At 43.2% G+C, this 8634-nt stretch overlaps 1 long non-coding RNA gene across 1 annotated transcript; it reads left to right on the top strand.

The window, feature by feature from the left end:
* Nucleotides 1–1494: 1494 nt before the first annotated feature.
* Nucleotides 1495–7785, top strand: LOC140703051 (uncharacterized). Its single transcript, XR_012082351.2, has 4 exons — nucleotides 1495–1609; nucleotides 2440–2492; nucleotides 5015–5081; nucleotides 5874–7785. It is a non-coding gene; the product is annotated as an uncharacterized LOC140703051 (long non-coding RNA).
* Nucleotides 7786–8634: the final 849 nt, after the last annotated feature.

The following is an 8634-nucleotide window of genomic DNA, read 5'->3' on the forward strand; positions in this document are numbered from 1 at the left end:
GGAGGAGGAGGCGCCGATGGACGCATATTGGCTACATCTCTTAAAAATCGTTTTAGTGTGGGATGTCTGAAAATTGTGGCAGCATCTGAATCTTGAGGCTGATATGCAATAATTGCTGATAGCAATTTCAAACCTTGAGGTTTGAAAGAAATAGCTGATTGTCAAACAGGTAGGAGAGAAACTGCAGGACAGTTTGTAAACTTGTAGGATTAGTAGGAAGATTATGTTGGTGAGCAAATTTGATGAAGGCTGACCATTTGTGAGAATAGAGTTTGATTGTGGAAGGTTTCCAGGCATGAGCGAGGATAGTTTCTACCAGTTTCTCCATGCCATGAGATGGAGGGTGTGGACATCCGGGTGGTGGGTCCTGCCTTGGTGTTGTGTGAGGAGGTGTGAGATAAGGGGTAGGCAGATGTAGTCACTGGTGATGGAGCATAGCATGGTGAACCAAAGTTGTCATGGCCACCAAGGAGCGATCAGGATTGCATTTGTATGATCGTTCCTGATTTTGACTATTGTCCTTAGAAGTAGAGGAACGGGAGGGAATAGATACATGAGATGCATAGTCCAGTTTGCCATGAATGCGTCTCGCATTGATCCCTGTCCCATTCGTGCTCTTGAGAAGAATAGGTCGCATTTGGCATTTTGAGGTGTAGCAAAGGCGTCGGCCTGTGGTTGACCCCAGATGTTGCATAGTTGAAGAAACACTGCTTGGTCCAGCGATCACTCATGCATTTGGGTATGCCGTCGCCTGAGTTTGTCTGCTACCATGTTGTCTTGTATGGCGATGTGTACTGCCATGGGAAAGATATGGTGTTCGAGACACCATTCTCAGAGTTGCACTGCGAGAAAAAGAACCAGAAGGGAGTGTGTACCTCCTTGCTTGTTGATATACAATAATGTTGTGGTGTTGTCTGTTGTTACTTGTATGATGTTGCCTAGGATGATTGGTTCAAAAACTCTGAACACCTTCAAAATGGCAAGAAGTTCAAGGTTGTTTATGTGCAGGGCACGTTCCCTGCGGGACCAAGTAGCATGTAGATGCAGATTGTTCCAATGTGCGCCACATCCTATAGTGCTTGTGTCTGCAGTAATTTGTAGTGACGGTTGAAGGGGAGTAAAAGGGTGTTCCATGAATAGGTTGGGTGGATTGATCCACCACAGGAGTTGAGTGGAGAGCTCGGGAATGACACTGAGAAGCTTTGACGGTGATTCTGTCATTGGGTCGAAGAAGGTAAGATACCAAGATTGGGGTGAATGCATTTTTAGCCTGGAGTGAGCAATGGTCGAGGTTGTAGAGGCCATAAGGCCCAGAAGTTGCTGAACGGAATGTGTGGTGATGCAGGAGTGAGGAGGAAAGAGAGTGATGAGCGAGTGAAGCTTCATGGCCCTCTCTTGAGGAAGAAACACTCTTGCTTTCGTAGAATCGAGGAGAGCACCTATGTAAGTAATGTGTTGGGTAGGAATAAGAATTGACTTTTCCATGTTGACTTTCAGACCCAGATCCGCAAGAAGAGAGAGAACCGTCCGGATATCTGTCGCAGCTTGAGCGCGAGAAGGGGAGACCACGAGCCAGTCATCTATGTACAGAAACACCGAAATTCCCAGGGTACGTAGGTGAGCTGCGACGGGTGCCATGCATTTTGTAAATACTCTTGGTGCTGTAGAAAGGCCGAAAGGGAGGGCTTTGAATTCGTAGGCGTGATCTCCTACTGCAAACCTGAGGAATTTGCAGTGGTCTTGTTGACTAGTGATGTGGAAATATGTGTAGCTTAAATCTATGACAGCAAACCAATCTCCCTGTTGGAGGATGGGTAGAATTCATTCTTGTGTGACTATATGGAATCGAATCGTCTTTGAATGATGTAGAAATTGAGTTCTCAAAGGTCGAGAATAGGTCTTAGTCTGCCATCTCATTTCGGGATTGTGAAGTAGCGGGAAAAGAATCCTGGATGGTGTTCTGTGTTAGTAATGGGTGACATGGCATCTTTTGAGAGGAGAGATTGGATTTCTTGTTTGAGGACAACGGATGGTGGCGTTAGAATGTTCCTTGGTGGAGGTGGGTAAGTGAACTCTATGGCATAACCCGTAGCGATGATGGTGAGTACCCAAGAATCGGTTGTAATAGAAGACTGGACTGGAAGATGAGGTTATAGATGAGTGGCTGATGTCAAGAGGTGAGTTGTGCAGATCTGGGGGACAAAGAAGTCAAAGGCCCTGCTTTTTCTTTTTCTCTGGGCCACGGAAGGATTGCTTTGGACACTGACGCTGGACTGCATGTCCAGGTTGGAATGCTGAAGCTGATTGAGCTGAATATTTCTTTCTGTCAAAATAAGACCTTGGTTGTTGATATTGGTAAGGGTGATGCCATTGGGCACACTGCGGTCTATAATATGGCGGAGTATTGTAAGATCGAGCTGTCTTTTTAAATTTTTGCAGGTTCTCCAAAATCTCATCTGTCTTCTGATCAAAGAGGTTTCAACCGTCAAAGGGTAAGTCCTCTATTCTCATTCTGACACCATCAGGGATATGAGCAGATCACAGCCATGCATATCTATGGAGGGCTACTGCTGTTGCCATGTGTTGTGAGGAGGCATCAATGATGTGACTAGCTGTAATTCTTTCTTGATGTGCCAGAGCCATGGCCTCTTCATGGAAGGCAAGACCATGGGCTTTATATTCTCCTGCAGTAGATTGGAGTGATGGGAGGGCCTTGTTCCACAAATAACGGTGGTAGGCTCCCATAGCTGCAATGTAATTGGCAGCACGTAGGGTGAATGAGACAAGGGAGTAGATATGACATCCCACAATGTCCAGTTTTCTACCTTCCTTAGTATTTGGAGTTGTACTACAGTGGACCCTCGACTTACAGACGGCTCGACTTACAGACTTTTCGAGTTACAGACTTCTCTGGCCACAAAATTTAGATTCGACTTGCAGCCGGAGAATCGACTTACAGACCAGAAAAAACCCAAAATGGAACAAAAATATAATAAAAACTGCTGGTTATGGGATTAATCGGTTTTCAATGCATTGTAGGTCAATGGAGATTCGACCTACAGACTTTTCGACTTGCAGCCACTGTTCCAATACGGATTAATTCCGTAAGTAGAGGGTCCACTGTAGATGGTTATGTGCTCCGTTTTGAGTTGCATCAAGAAAAAGTGAATTTGGAGGTGGATGCTTAAATAGAAAAGCTGTGTTGTCTCCATGTGTCTTATAAAGGTTTTTGAACATATGAGACATCTGCGGTACAGAGAAGGGTTTAGACCACATATGTTTGGTAAGTTCTAGTAGGAAGGAATAAAGCTCATGCTTAAAGGCAGAGTCTGTTGTTCGCTGATATCCTCAAAAACTTTGTCTGATTGAACTTGGGATGGTGACTGGACACCAAGTCCCATTGCTTTAGTGATTCGTAAAACCAACTGTGAATACAAGGAAAAATCGTCAGATGGAGAAGGACTATTAGTGTTGAAATCAGAATCAGTTGTTGGTAGATTAGTTGGTGAGTCCGGTATGGATTGGGAAGTATCTGAAGAAAATGACTGAGATGAAAGCGTTGGAGAGGCTGGACAGAATTACGGGATAGTAGAAGTTGACTCCAGAAGATGGCGGTGAGATCGAAAGGAAGAGTGTTGAGGTGGTAGTGGGGTGGTTTGTGATTTAGAAGTTTTCTTCTGAGTGTGTTTAGTATTAGAAGGTTGAGGTGGAGGACCTGTGTAGGTCATGGTTGCTTGTACTGAAGGTTGTTGAGTTGAGGCTGACGTGCAAACTCCTTTTGGTACCGTGGATTGAGTGTGTTGTATATCCGGGTGCTGTCTCTTTGATCTATGCTTCGATATCGAGACAGGTGGTACCGAACCCTCCTCCCATGATGATTGGGACTGGTAAGCTTCCTGGTACCGGGATCAGTATCTCGGTTATGGAGATGAGTTGGAGTAGTCTGAATCATAGTAGTATCAGCGTCAATGTTGACAGTTGGGGTAGAAATCAAGCTCGGACGGATAGTACCGATATGCTTGATATCGAGAGCTTCTATAGGCAGGGCCATAGTACTCCAGAGGCTCATAGAGCATGACCTGTTTAGATTGCCTGTGTCCTCTGTATCGCTCTCAAGACATGAAGGACCCAGTTGGAGTGGCGGGTCTTTCCAATTGATACTGCAGAGGTCACCATTATTCCAACTTCATTGCACTCATGTTCTTTCCTCGATCTCTTACTGGGAGGAGAAACATTTAGTGTCTGGTATTGATAGTCAGATTCAGTGACCAAGATGGAGCACACTGTTGATAAAGAACTAGAGTGCAATGGAGTTGGAATAATGGTGACCTCTGCAGTATCAATTGGAGAAAGCAGACACTGAGCCAGAATGGGAGACTTGAGTTGGCCAGATGGAGGCAACAAGGCATCATCTGGAGAATCGATCCTCATGGTGGATTGATCCTGAAGTGGAGGTTGTTGTGATACCGATCTATGTAGATGGATATCAGTAGAGGATTTCTTGTGCTTTTTCGACGAGATTGATCCTATATCGAAGGAGACTTTGGTACTGGAGTTGACTTGGTTGAACTTGGTGGTTTGGAGTTTGATTTTTGAGAGGTTTTAGAACACGATCTTGCAGATGGGGAAACAGTAGATGGGACCGGAGATTGTCTCGGAGGTTGTGAGTTGTGAGGTGACTCCATGATCTGGGCATGTTGAAGTGATTTTTCCCAGAGAAAAGACCTGAGTTGTCACAATTTAAGAACTTGCTTTGTAAAATGTTTACAGAACTGACAAGATGAGGTTCGGTGGTATTCTCCCAGACAGAAGAGGCAGATCTTATGGCCGTCTGTGAGGGGAATTTTATTTGAGCACAACGTCCACTTTTTAAAGGGAGGAAGGGGTGCCATAAATGGCGGTGACAGGGAAGGGGGGAATTGTCTAAATAATCAAGAGTCTCTTACAATTTCTTGACTAAGAGGCTGATTTGAAGATATTTAATAGACTGAAACAATTTATTTATTCCTTTCAGAAGCAGAATGGACGAATGCAGCAGCTCAACAGAGGAGAGACCTCGGCGGCAGCAAAAAGGAACTGAGGTGATTGCTAGGGTGGGCGGACCTCATGGACTGGGGGGGCAATACCTGATGAACGTAGCATAAAGCTCTAGAATATTTCAGAGACTTCTGCGCACATGCAGATGAAACCTATTTTTGTATATTCACAGAGAACACGAAGAATAACCAGGTTTTAGATAGCGAAAGACTGATGCCATTCTTGGTAAATCTTGAAGGCATAATCAGGGCAAACTTAGTGCTGTCTGCAAAGGAAGAGGAATCATTTTTCTTCAAATGGTTTAAGGAGATAAGTGGGTCGAAGTCTGACACAGGGTGAAACTGTACAGGGTGAGCACATTCTGTAGCTTTTGAGAGCTCCATGGCTGACTGAAATAACATATTAGTGGCTGTAACAGAAAAAAATATTGACTGAAGCTGCAATTGTATTTGCACATAATATACACTAGAAATATGGTATATAAAAGACATGTGCAAAAAAGATGCAGAAAATTATAGCTCATTGGTATGTATCCACCTAGTAAAAAAATAAAGGTAAAGGTTCCCCTTGGCATTTAGTCCAGTCGTGTCCGACTCTAGGGGGCGATGCTCATTCCTGTCTCCAAGCCGTACAGCCAGTGTCACATGGCCAGTGCGACTTAGACACAGAACGCTGTTACCTTCCCACCTTGGTGGTACCCATTTATCTACTTGCATTTATCTACTTGCATTTACATGCTTTTGAACTGCTAGGTTGGCAGGAGCTGGGACAATTGACGGGAGCTCATTCCGCTACATGGATTCGATCTTACGACTGCTGTTCTTCTGACTTTGCAGCACAGAGACTTCTGCGGTTTAATCTGCAGCGCCACCACATCCCAATCCACCTAGTACTCCTGCATAAAGATTCACCTCTTCAACTGTGCTTCAAGATATGCAGATGATACCATCTTACTGGCAGAAAGCAGCAATGATCTGAAAAGACTTTTGGTGAAAGTGAAAGAGGAAAGCAGGACTGCAGCTGAACATTAAGAAAACCAAATCATGACTACATAAGAACTACACACCTTTGAAGTTGGCAATGAAGAAATTGAAATGGTTCAATCATTAATCCAAATAGAGAGTGCAGCCAAGAAATCAGAAGACTGAGATTTGGAAGGACAGTGATGAAGGAACTGGAAAAGAGAATCAAGTGTAGGAATGTGTCACTGGAGATCAAGGCCAAGATCCTCCACGCTCTTGTATTCGCTATTATTATGGATGGGTATGGAAGCTGGGCAGTGAAGAAGGCTGACAGGGAAAAATTGATTCATTTGAAATGTAGTGCTGGAGTATAGCTTTGCAGATACCCCAGAGATAGCCAGATAGATGAACAAGTGTAAATCACACCTGAACTATCTCTGGAGGCAAAAATGACAAACTGTGGGCACATCACGTATAAGGTAGGATTTTTCTGGAAGAATAGTAATGCTAAAAAAAGTTGAAGAAAGCAGGAGAAAAGACCACACACAAGATGAACAGACTCCCTAAAGGAATTCACAGGCTTGAGTTTACAGGAGCAGAGTAGGACTGTTGAGGACAGGACATTTTGGAGATTGCTCGTTCATAGGGTCACCATATGTCAGAGACAATTGGACAGCATGAAACAACAGCAACAAAACAATTCCGCCTAGAGTGGTCTTTTAGGCCAGATGGGCGGGGTATAAATCAAATAAATAAATTCACGGTGTAGTATCAGAGTATTCCAAAGCTGCATTTGGTTTTCACATATCAGTCTGCTGGTTTTAATCAGTCAATGAATGAGAAAGAGCAGACTTGAATTTGCAAAACTGTACTCTAGGAAAATGTTTCAAAGCCACCACGTACAGTACCAAGATTATGAACAAAGCTCAGTGGATGCCACTGTTTCCCCACAAGGATGTTATTTTGTAGCCATGAGTAGAGAATACTCAGAAATGATTTAAGACTTGACCTAAATGATGGCAATACACAATGATGGGGAAGCACAAAGGTAAAGCAGTAGCACAGCAGCTAAGCCCAAGTTGCTTCTAAAAGGGCAACCCAGGCTTAGCTGTATGAAGACACAAGGGATTTTCAGAAACCTAAGTGGCACCTCTCTCCCCTTTAAAGCAGAAATAGAAAAATATCTCAATAAACTGCCAGGAAATTTATGCAGCATGGCACTTGGTTGTGCAGCCACTGAGAGGCAGTGTTTTATAGCTCCAAAGATGCTGAAGTATATGAGATGCTGCCTTATATGGAATCAGACTATTATTCAGCTAGCTCACAGCAGTTCAGTTGAAACTCTCCTAGGCTACAGGCAGAGCTGTTTTCCTATCCTGATTGTAGAAAGCCCTTTTACTAAGAGTTCTTGGAGTAAACCTGGGATCTTTTCTAGATGGACTGAATATAATCTTTGTATGACAGCTGTATACAGAGTTGTAGGTTTGTTTCAGCCTCCGCAACTCTAAATCTTCCTCTGGCTGTCATTAGAGACTGCTAGAGGAATGCACCATCATTAGCATTAGCTTTTTGGCAAATTTCAGCATTTCACAAGAGAATTTCTGCCTATTGATTGGAAAAAGACAATTCCTTTTGTAATTGCAATACTGTATTTTGTTTCAAATTGTATTGTCTTTGATGTTCATACAAGAAATGCAATGCTTTTTCAGCTTGGAAGGCATGTCCTGACATGATGGTTGTTTTGTTAACTAGCAGAGTTCATGCCACTTTTTCTGCCTTTATCCCAGAGGCTTCTGTGTGCACTTTTGTAACCACCACCATTGCAAACTTTATTCTCATAATCTAGATGGTTTGCTTTTAGTAGTTTTCATGTGCCCTCATTAGATCAGTGCTTGCTTTTAGCCAAAACCTAAGTTTCCATATGCATACTAAACATTTTGCTTTTTCTCCTCTATTTATTTTTACTCTACTTATTGCATTTATCTCCTGCATCTTCAAGAGTACCATGTATTCAGAACACAGGCTGATTAAAATTAGATTAATTTTAAGAAACAAACATTTAAGCACTTATTTAAGCCCTTCCTTCCTTCCAACATACTCACCTACCTACAATTCATTTCAGCCATACCAACCTAAAACATTAATACAGTATTGGAGCATGTGAATCACAAGTGGTTGGGTAACAGTTGGTGACCCTTCTCAAGATTTCTAAGTGGAGAATACTCAGAAATGATTTACTATTCTCTTCTTCTGGAGGTGCCCTGGGACTGTGCAGCTTTCCCAAGACCACACAGGTTGGCTTTTCTCCCAGGAGGCACAGTGGCAAATTAAACTCCCAACGGTTGTTGTGGGTTTTTCAGGCTCTTGGCCATGTTCTGAAGGTTGTTCTTCCTAACAAGAGCCTGAAAAACCCACAACAACCATTAGATCTCGGCCGTCAAAGTCTTCGTGAATACATTAAACTCTCAACCTCTGGTTCCATAGCCAGATAGCTAACTCATTGAGCTAACCTGTCTTCAGACAGGAGCAGATTAGTATGCATCATTCAGAAAGAATGAGGCCAGATACAGATACCACAACCTATTAAAAGGGACATCTGGATTAGAAGACAAAGGATGGAATATCTGATAGTCCC

This window comes from Pogona vitticeps, chromosome 1 (assembly GCF_051106095.1).
Source record: "Pogona vitticeps strain Pit_001003342236 chromosome 1, PviZW2.1, whole genome shotgun sequence".
NCBI lineage: Eukaryota > Metazoa > Chordata > Lepidosauria > Squamata > Agamidae > Pogona > Pogona vitticeps.